At 36.3% G+C, this 11,324-nt stretch overlaps 1 long non-coding RNA gene across 1 annotated transcript in view; it reads right to left on the bottom strand.

Moving 5' to 3' along the window:
- Positions 1 to 5,332: 5,332 nt before the first annotated feature.
- LOC105465561 (uncharacterized) overlaps positions 5,333 to 11,324 on the bottom strand; it is a 44,623-nt gene continuing 38,631 nt past the window's right edge. The window contains exon 5 of the long non-coding RNA XR_003014364.2: positions 5,333 to 7,541. This is a non-coding gene — a long non-coding RNA (uncharacterized lncRNA). The remainder of the gene's footprint in view (positions 7,542 to 11,324) is intronic.

The following is an 11,324-nucleotide window of genomic DNA, read 5'->3' as shown; positions in this document are numbered from 1 at the left end:
TCAGAGAAGCAAATGCTTAGAGATTTTGTCACCACTAGGCCTGCCTTACAAGAGACACTGAAGGAAGCACTAAACATGGAAAGGAACAACCGGTACCAGCCATTGCAAAAACATGCCAAAATGTAAAGACCATCGAGGCTAGGAAGAAACTGCATCAACTAACGAGCAAAATAACCAGTTAATATCATAATGGCAGGATCAAGTTCACACATAACAATTTTAACCTTAAATGTAAATGGACTAAATGCTCCAATTAAAAGACACAGACTGGCAAACTGGATAAAGAGTCAAGACCCATCAGTCTGCTGTATTCAGGAGACCCATCTCACACGCAGAGACATACATAGGCTCAAAATAAAGGGATGGAGGTAGATTTACCAAGCAAATGGAAAATAAAAAAAAGCAGGGGTTGCAATACTAGTCTCTGATAAAACAGACTTTAAACCATCAAACATCAAAAGAGAAAAAGAAGGCCATTACATAATGGTAAAGGGATCAATTCAACAGGAAGAGCTAACTATCCTAAATATATATGCACCCAATACAGGAGCACCCAGATTCATAAAGCAAGTCCTTAGAGACTTACAAAGAGACTTAGACTCCCATACAATAATAATGGGAGACTTCAACACTCCACTGTCAACATTAGACAGATCAACGAGACAGAAAGTTAACAAGGATATCCAGGAATTGAACTCATCTCTGCAGCAAGCAGACCTAATAGACATCTATAGAACTCTCCACCCCAAATCAACAGAATATACATTCTTCTCAGCACCACATCGTACTTAGTCCAAAATCGACCACGTAATTGGAAGTAAAGCACTCCTCAGCAAATGTACAAGAACAGAAATTATAACAAACTGTCTCTCAGACCACAGTGCAATCAAACTAGAACTCAGGACTAAGAAACTCAATCAAAACCGCTCAAGTACATGGAAACTGAACAACCTGCTCCTAAATGACTACTGGGTACATAACGAAATGAAGGCAGAAATAAAGATGTTCTTTGAAACCAGTGAGAACAAAGATACAACATACCAGAATCTCTGGGACACATTTAAAGCAGTGTGTAGAGGGAAATTTATAGCACTAAATGCCCACAAGAGAAAGCAGGAAAGATCTAAAATTGACACTCTAACATCACAATTAAAAGAACTAGAGAAACAAGAGCAAACACATTCGAAAGCTAGCAGAAGGCTAGAAATAACTAAGATCAGAGCAGAACTGAAAGAGATAGAGACACAAAAAACTCTCCAAAAAATCAATGAATCCAGGAGTTGTTTTTTTGAAAAGATCAACAAAATTGACAGACCACTAGCAAGACTAATAAAGAAGAAAAGAGAGAAGAATCAAATCGACGCAATTAAAAATGTTAAAGGGGATATCACCACCGACCCCACAGAAATACAAACTACCATCAGAGAATACTATAAACACCTCTACGCAAATAAACTGGAAAATCTAGAAGAAATGGATAATTTCCTGGACACTTTCACTCTTCCAAGACTAAACCAGGAAGAAGTTGAATCCCTGAATAGACCAATAGCAGCCTCTGAAATTGAGGCAATAATTAATAGCCTACCAACCAAAAAAAGTCCAGGACCAGATGGATTCGCAGCTGAATTCTACCAGAGGTACAAGGAGGAGCTGGTACCATACCTTCTGAAACTATTCTAATCAATAGAAAAAGAGGGAATCCTCCCTAACTCATTTTATGAGGCCAACATCATCCTGATACCAAAGCCTGGCAGAGACACAACAAAAAAAGAGAATTTTAGACCAATATCCCTGATGAACATCGATGCAAAAATCCTCAATAAAATACTGGCAAACCGGATTCAGCAACACATCAAAAAGCTTATCCACCATGATCAAGTGGGCTTCATCCCTGGGATGCAAGGCTGGTTCAACATTTGCAAATCAATAAACATAATCCAGCATATAAACAGAACCAAAGACAAGAACCACATGATTATCTCAATAGATGCAGAAAAGGCTTTTGACAAAATTCAACAGCCCTTCATGCTAAAAACGCTCAATAAATTCGGTATTGATGGAACGTACCTCAAAATAATAAGAGCTATTTATGACAAACCCACAGCCAATATCATACTGAAGGGGCAAAAACTGGAAAAATTCCCTTTGAAAACTGGCACAAGACAGGGATGCCCTCTCTCACCACTCCTATTCAACATAGTGTTGGAAGTTCTGGCTAGGGCAATCAGGCAAGAGAAAGAAATCAAGGGTATTCAGTTAGGAAAAGAAGAAGTCAAATTGTCCCTGTTTGCAGATGACATGATTGTATATTTAGAAAACCCCATTGTCTCAGCCCAAAATCTCCTTAAGCTGATAAGCAACTTCAGCAAAGTCTCAGGATACAAAATCAATGTGCAAAAATCACAAGCATTCTTATACACCAGTAACAGACAAACAGAGAGCCAAATCAGGAATGAACTTCCATTCACAATTGCTTCAAAGAGAATAAAATACCTAGGAATCCAACTTACAAGGGATGTAAAGGACCTCTTCAAGGAGAACTACAAACCACTGCTCAGTGAAATAAAAGAGGACACAAACAAATGGAAGAACATACCATGCTCATGGATAGGAAGAATCAATATCGTGAAAATGGCCATACTGCCCAAGGTAATTTATAGATTCAATGCCATCCCCATCAAGCTACCAATGAGTTTCTTCACAGAATTGGAAAAAACTGCTTTAAAGTTCATATGGAACCAAAAAAGAGCCCGCATCTCCAAGACAATCCTAAGTCAAAAGAACAAAGCTGGAGGCATCACGCTACCTGACTTCAAACTATACTCCAAGGCTACAGTAACCAAAACAGCATGATACTGGTACCAAAACAGAGATATAGACCAATGGAACAGAACAGAGTCCTCAGAAATAATACCACACATCTACAGCCATCTGATCTTTGACAAACCTGAGAGAAACAAGAAATGGGGAAAGGATTCCCTATTTAATAAATGGTGCTGGGAAAATTGGCTAGCCATAAGTAGAAAGCTGAAACTGGATCCTTTCCTCACTCCTTATATGAGAATTAATTCAAGATGGATTAGAGACTTAAATGTTAGACCTAAAACCATAAAAATCCTAGAGGAAAACCTAGGTAGTACCATTCAGTACATAGGCATGGGCAAAGACTTCATGTCTAAAGCACCAAAAGCAACGGCAGCAAAAGCCAAAATTGACAAATGGGATCTCATTAAACTAAAGAGCTTCTGCACAGCAAAAGAAACTACCATCAGAGTGAACAGGCAACCTACAGAATGGGAGAAAATTTTTGCAATCTACTCATCTGACAAAGGGCTAATATCCAGAACCTACAAAGAACTCAAACAAATTTACAAGAAAAAAACAAACAACCCCATCAAAAAGTGGGCAAAGGATATGAACAGACATTTCTCAAAAGAAGACATTCATACAGCCAACAGACACATGAAAAAATGCTCATCATCACTGGCCATCAGAGAAATGCAAATCAAAACCACAATGAGATACCATCTCACACCAGTTAGAATGGCGATCATTAAAAAATCAGGAAACAACAGGTGCTGGAGAGGATGTGGAGAAATAGGAACACTTTTACACTGTTGGTGGGATTGTAAACTAGTTCAACCATTATGGAAAACAGTATGGCGATTCCTCAAGGATCTAGAACTAGATGTACCATATGACCCAGCCATCCCATTACTGGGCATATACCCAAAGGATTATAAATCATGCTGCTAAAGACACATGCACACGTATGTTTATTGCAGCACTATTCACAATAGCAAAGACTTGGAATCAACCCAAATGTCCATCAGTGACAGACTGGATTAAGAAAATGTGGCACATATACACCATGGAATACTATGCAGCCATCAAAAAGGATGAGTTTGTGTCCTTTGTAGGGACATGGATGCAGCTGGAAACCATCATTCTTAGCAATCTATCACAAGAACAGAAAACCAAACACAGCATGTTCTCGCTCATAGGTGGGAACTGAACAATGAGATCACTCGGACTCAGGAAGGGGAACATCACACACCGGGGCCTATCATGGGTGGGGGGAGGGGGGAGGCATTGCATTGGGAGTTATACCTGATGTAAATGACAAGTTGATGGGTGCAGCACACCAACATGGCACAAGTATACATATGTAACAAACCTGCACGTTATGCACATGTACCCTACAACTTAAAGTATAATAATAATAAATAAATTTTTAAAAAGGTGTTATTCTTGTATTTGTCAAAAGTTTTAATATTTTAGGTTCACATTATTTTTTAAAGAATCCCTTCATAAAACTCTTGGTATTTTATCATGCTGTATCCTGACCTGGTTCTTTTTTTTTTTTTCAAAATTGCTTTAGCTATTCCTCATTCTTAGCTCTATAAACTTTAAAATTAGCTTATCATTTTTCCCCAAACAACTCCTTTTGGGATCTAAATGAAATTACCTTAAGTTTATATTAATATAGAGAAAACTAACATCTTTAGAATATTCAGTGTTCCAATTTGTCAAAATAATATAGTTCTCCAGTTGCTCAGGTCTTCTTTAATGTTCTCAATAGTATTTTAAAATTTTTCTATAAAATATCTTGAGGTTTTGTTGTTACTGTGAATACTGTATTTACCTATAACATTTTCTAATTAATCATTACTAGTGTTTAGGAATCCTGATTCTTTTTAATGTTGATCTTACATATAGCAATCTTGCTGAACTCCCTTATTAGGTTTCTGCACTTGTTGTAAGTTCTCTTGTATCTTCTATGTAGCTTTTTCTTGTATTTCCTATGTTTCCTTATTTGCTTTGTTTTTCTTTTATTATTTTAGCTATGACCTATAATACAATATTTATAGAAAAAATGACAGCAAGAATCCCACCCTTGTTTTTGCCTAGAGCTCTGTTCTTGAAAATGTTTCTAATGCTTCATCATTAAATATAATGGTTTCTTGTAGATTTTGATAAATATTGATCAGATTAAGAAAGTTTTGATTTAATCCTAATTTAAAGCTTTTTTCCTAATCTAAGCAAATGTAGAAGTTTATTTTTTAAATTTTGCATCTATTGAAGGAATCATATGGTTTTTCTCGTTTAATGTATTGTGAAAGGTTTTAGTATAAATGCTTGCTAAAGTTGAACCATCCTTACATTATTGGTATAATAAGTTGTGAAATACATAAGAATAAATAATATATATATGTATGTGTGTGTGTGTGTGTGTGTGTCCTGAAAGCAGCTCGTTTTTGGAGACCCTAACCCAGTGGTGCTAGAGGAATTAAAGACACACACACAGAAATACAGAGTGTGGAGTGTGAAATCAGGGGTCTCACAGCCTTCAGAGCTGAGAGCCTTGAACAGAGATTTACCCACATATTTATTGACAGTAAGCCAGTCATAAGATTTACTAAAAGTATTCCTTATAGGAAATAAAGGGATGGGCCAAAATAAAGGGATGGTCTCTGACTAGTTACCTGCAGCATGAACACGTTCTTAAGGCACAGATCTCTCATGCTATTGTTTGTAGTTTAAGAACACCTTAAGCGGTTTTCTGCCCTGGGTGTACTCTGCCCTCATTCCAGTAAACTGACGACCTTCCAGCGTGGGCATCAAGGCCATCACAAGCATGTCACAGTTCTGTAGAGATTTTCTTTATGGCCAGTTTTGGGGGTGGTTTATGGCCATATTTTGGGGACTCTTCCCAATATGTCCCCCTTATTTGTTTTGTAAAGTGATAAAAGCAAAGGCAGCTTTGTCCCAGCAAGCTACTTCTTGCAGGAGTTGGGATCTGCATCTGCAGACTACATAAAGACAAACAACACAGATTAATAACACAATCATCATTGAAATCACAGAGCTTCCAAGTGTTTTTATCCATTTTAATGGGTTACTAACTGCTAATCTGTCTGCAGCTCCTTCAAGCACTCCAGTTCCTGGCATTAAGGTCAGGTGTACCTGGGATGCTTTAAATATTTGTTCTTTTAATTTTGCAATATCCAAAGACAAGTTTGTAGAGTATCATTCTAGATGCTTTTTTATCCTTTCCCAAATTTTGATCTTAGTAAGAGTCATTAATTGTTTCCACAAATCCTTATGTTTAGCTCCTACAATGGGCCATATCATTTGAGGTTGAGGTGCCACTATACTGCCATGTTTCCAGATAACAGAAACTCTTGCCATACTTCTTACCATTTCTACCATCTGACCATTTTGTTCAGACCAGCTGAACATAGTGTGGCTATGGCATGCAGACTGAGAGGTGCAATTGAAGCTACATCCCCTTAGGGGACACATCAATAATGATTCCAGAGGAATCATTGTGCAGCACCTCTGCCTGTTGTGCAATGCAATCTTCCTAAACAAGCATGTTCATTTTTTCTGGCCAGGTCCAATTCTGTTTACAAATAGGTTTTTGAAGGTGGTATGCCTCAATTATAGGAGCAGATTTATTATGGTAAATCAGAAAGAATGTATAAATGTGTCATAGAGCAATTACATCAAGGCATTATTGCCAGCCAAGATTGATAAATATGCCCAATAAGTATAATTGTTCCCTGTGTCAGCCCTTGTTGAAGGAAAACTCACGGCAATGGTGATCACCACTATCATAGCTGCAATTAGATTATTCATTGTGACTGGTTGTCCCACTTTCCTCAGGTTTTCTTCCACCATATGTGACAGCTTCTTGATCTGTCCCCAGGTGGGTGGTTGTGTTCGACGGGTTTTGCTTGTGACAGTTGGGGTCCTACTCAGTGTCAGTCTTAACATGGTTGCAACCAGGGGGGTCCTCAGAATCCTCCCAGAATCTCTTCCTCGGCATCTGGCTCATGATAAGGTTTCAGGTGTCTTGATGGTATCCAAATCGGCTGCTGATTCAGTCCTGGAGAAACAAGCATAACCTCTACCCCAAATTATTATTTTACCTATTTACCAACTTTTCATTGTCAGATCTCTCCACCAAACCAGTTGTTCTGCGTCTGTCTTTGCAGCTGGTTTCTTTAGATGCTGTTCAGTTGCTGATAACATCTGGCCTTCAGGCAGGCTCAAAAAATTTAAAGTTAATAATGCTAGATTCAGTTGCATCTGGGGTGTCCCATAGTCTCTATTTCCCCCCTCTGCTTTTGCAATTGTCTTTTCAGGAGAGATTCATTCTTTCCACTATGGCTTGTCCTTGAGAATTATATGGGATGCCAGTAATGTGTTTAATATTCCATATAGAGAAAAATGTAGCTAGAGCTTGGCTAGTACAGCCTGGGGCATTATCTGTTTTAATAGAAGCTGGAATGCTCATAACCACAAAACACTGCAAAAGGTGATGTTTAACACAGGCAGAAGACTCTCCTGATTGTCATGTAGCCCAGACAAAGTGAGAAAAGGTGTCCACACATACATGTACGTAAGTTAGTCTCCCAAAAGAGGGAACATGTGTGACATCCATTTGCCAAAGAGAATTGGGTTCCAATCCTCGAGGATTAACTCCTCCTGTAGAAGATGAAGAATGCACCATTTGACAAGTTGGGCATCGTTGACTGAAAGACACAATATTGATAAAATGCCAATCTCTCTCAAATCAACATAATCTCTATCCAAATCCCAGCCTGTTATTTTGTGCAAATTGACAGTTTTATTCTAAAATGTACATAGAAATGCAAGGACTTTATGTAGTCAAGGAAATATTACAGAAGAAAAACTAAACAGGAAAACTTATACTACCAAATTTCAAAGCTTTTATAAGGCTAAAAATAATTAAGATGGCGAGGAAATAATACAACAAAAGGTAAACAAATGAAACAGAGAGTTCAGAAATATACTCAAAAATACTTATCTGGTTTTGATAAAACACTATTGCAATTCAATGTATAAAGGATGTCTTTTTGATAAGTGGTTCTGGGTCAATTGGATATCCCTATAAAAATAAATTAACCTAAATCCATATATAATATCATGTATAAAAATCTTATATTTAAGGACAATCAAAACCTAAATGTGAAATGTAAAACAAGACTTTCATAGGAAAATATAGAACATTATTGTCATGATGGGTGCCTCTTTCTTAAACAGTATATAAATAGCACTTATCATAAAAGATTGACATATTAAACTTATATCTATCTGACAAAATAATAATATTAATATATGTAATGCCTATAAACCGGGCATTATACTTGCTGGAAGGAAAATTGTACTTTCTGGAAAGCACTTATCTGGCTTTAGAAGATATTTTATTAAGCAGATCATATTTGCTCTCAGAAATGTTGCACTGAGAAAATCAAACTTGATCAAACAGCCCAAGAAAATGATGATATCCAGTAAAATTAATAAACCCAGCACAAGCAGTGTCTATACTCTGAAATAAAAATTTTCTACCACAAAAGAAGTTATTCCTGAATTATAGAACATTTCCTCCAGCATTTTGGGACGTTTTTGATGAGTATGGAAAATAAATACAACACAAAGAAAAAATGGTCAAAAGGCTTCAAAAGGAACTTCACAAAGTAATATATCCAAATGATCAATAAGCATTTGGAAATAAGTTCAATATCATTTGTTCTAAAGCAAATTAATACCAAATTTAGTATCACTATTCATTATAGTGCTAAAATTAAAATAATTGAGTATACCAAGTGTAGTAAGATTTTGAACAATTAGATCTCTCAAATGATTCTGGTGGGTGTTTAAAAAATGAGTACATTCACTTGGAAAACTGGCATTTTTATAGCAAACATATATGCTATGGTTTAAATACTCCTTCCAAAACTCATGTTGAAATGTAATTGCTATTGTGACAGCATTAAGAGTTGGACCTTCAAGAGGTGATAATTGTGTTATAAGGGCTCTGCCCACATGAATACATTAAGGCCATTATTGTGGGATTGGGTTAATTACTGCTGGAGTCAGTTGCTGATAAAAAGATGAAGTTCAGCTCTCATTCTTTCTGTCACAAGCATGCTTCCTTGCCATGTGATGCTTTCCAACATGTAGGACCCAGCAAGAAAGATTTCACCAGATGCAGCCCCTTGATCTTGGACATCTCATCCTACAGAACTCTGAGGGAAATACATTTCTTTTCTTTATACATTACCCAGTCTACAGTATTATGTTATAGCAGCAGAAAACAAACTAAAACAATATGCCTATCAAAAGATCCAGAAATTACATTCTAAATATGCACCGAATAAGAAAACAAGTGCTTAGTTATATACACTATACAATCAAAAGTATTCAACAGTAAAAATTCCATGTTTGAGCTCAGGTAATCTGAAACTAGATATTCAGTAACATATATTCTACCAAATATTAAGAGAAGACAAGAGGAGAAGCAAACAAGAAAGAAATATAGTAGTGAACTGATAAAATAAATTAGTTATAATTTGTTATGACTAAAGTTCATTAGACATATCCTTAATACATATATGTAGGATTAGTGCAAACTGAAGCTGATTCCATTTGCCCATTGATCTTATTCCAAAGCTGTGTGTGGTAGTTCAGATTTTTGGTATTTTCTTTTCCCTGGGGTAAAAAGTTTTAGAACAAAATGTTTTAGAATACAAATGTTTTACCTCTGGTAAAATATAGCATATTGAATGTTAATGTGCTTGCTGGAAGGTATTTATCTAGCTTTAGAAGATATTTAATTGAGCAGATCATATTTGCTCTCAGAAATGTTGCATTGAGAAAATCTAACAGCCCAAGAAAATTATAATATCCAGTAAAATTAAGAAACCCAGCACAAGCAGTGTCTATACTCTGAAATAAAAATTTTCTACCACAAAGAAGTTATTCCTTAGTTTCATGGCATTTCCTCCAGCATTTTGGGAGGTTTTTAATGGGTACTTGCATAGTGTTCATCTTCCCATTCATTTTGTGGTATTTGAGGTGATCTATTAATAACAAATTAAATATGTTATGATTCTAAAAAGCTCAGCATTTCTTGGATTTCCAACTAACCCTTGGTGTATTATTTATTTAGCTGCACTGTCAATTAAATTAATGATCTCCAAGTAGACTAGAAGTCATAAAGTAAGTGAAATGAAGATATCAGGTAATTTGTCCATGGCCACCCACAGAGTTCATTTTCAAAGCCAGCATTAGTTAAGAAACTTTCCTTATTCTCTGTCCGATGTTCATAGACCACACCACCAAGCCTCATAACCCAAAATGATGAAATTAAGTATTGCAAAGTAAAATAACATTTTTTATTTCCTCTAACCCTTTCCTTGACCCTCTAGAATTTCTTATATTAACATTATTCCTATTTTATTTCTCTCTCTCTCCTCTCTCTCTCTCTCTCTCTCTCTCTGTGTGTGTGTGTGTGTGTGTGTGTAGATAAAAGACTCTTAAAAACAAAGTTAAATAATAAACTATGTATTTTGCCCAAATTTTGTACTATAAATATGGCAAGGGGAAGTAAGAGGGTGGGAAGAGCACTATAACATGCACTAAACGTTATACACTTGGGTTGGGCTTCTGGTTCACACCCATGTCCTCCATGAATGGTGGGAGGTCAGTTTGGTTAGAAGAGTAGTTATTTTTAAGACATGGAAAGCCATATATTAAGTGGTTATGTAAGCAGTTAGGAAAAGCATTGGGAAAATTTTCCCAGAATGTTAAGAAAAAAAAGAGTAAAAGCAAAATAAAACAATAGAATCTGCAAGATGCCTCTTAAAATTATAGTGTTCTCATATAACAAGTGGAAGGTTATATATTATAGCAAAAACTGAGAGAAATTAAAGATCCAAATGTAAACACTTGCTTGCTAAAAAGAAAATTAATCTAGAAAATGGGATTTAAAAATATATGTGAAAGACATCTGTGATCCCTTACCTCCCACACCACCAGCCTTTCTTAATATGCTGAAGAATAGTCAGGAAAAAGATGCATTTTTGAGACATATAGACTACGAATCTGAAGGGAGAAAGAAAATCCAGAATGTGTCCCTCAAGTTTTGTTTTGTTTCGAATGAATTGTATGGTCTACTGGTGGGAGGGGGAAGTTGACAGAAAGAAGGTGAAGATGATCTCATTTTTAATGAGGGTAGAATCAAGGTACTCATAGAATACTCAGGAGGTGATGTACAGCAAGTAGGTAAATTTTAGGGTCTGGAGCTCAGGACACAGACCTGAGTTGTAGATAAAAATGTATAAGATATTTGTTTATAGGTAGTATCTAATAACACAGAGCACAATGAGTTTGCCTGGCTAGGAGGCCAAGTGGGAATAAAAATGGATTAAAGACATAGAGCCCTGGGACAACAGCCTTTAAAGGAAAGCAACGAAAGAACAGATTATAGTTCCCTAGGAAGAAGAACCCAG

Source organism: Macaca nemestrina, chromosome 5 (assembly GCF_043159975.1).
Source record: "Macaca nemestrina isolate mMacNem1 chromosome 5, mMacNem.hap1, whole genome shotgun sequence".
Lineage (NCBI taxonomy): Eukaryota > Metazoa > Chordata > Mammalia > Primates > Cercopithecidae > Macaca > Macaca nemestrina.
The sequence above is the reverse complement of the archived record's forward strand: the minus strand, read 5'-3'. Positions and strand labels throughout refer to the sequence as shown.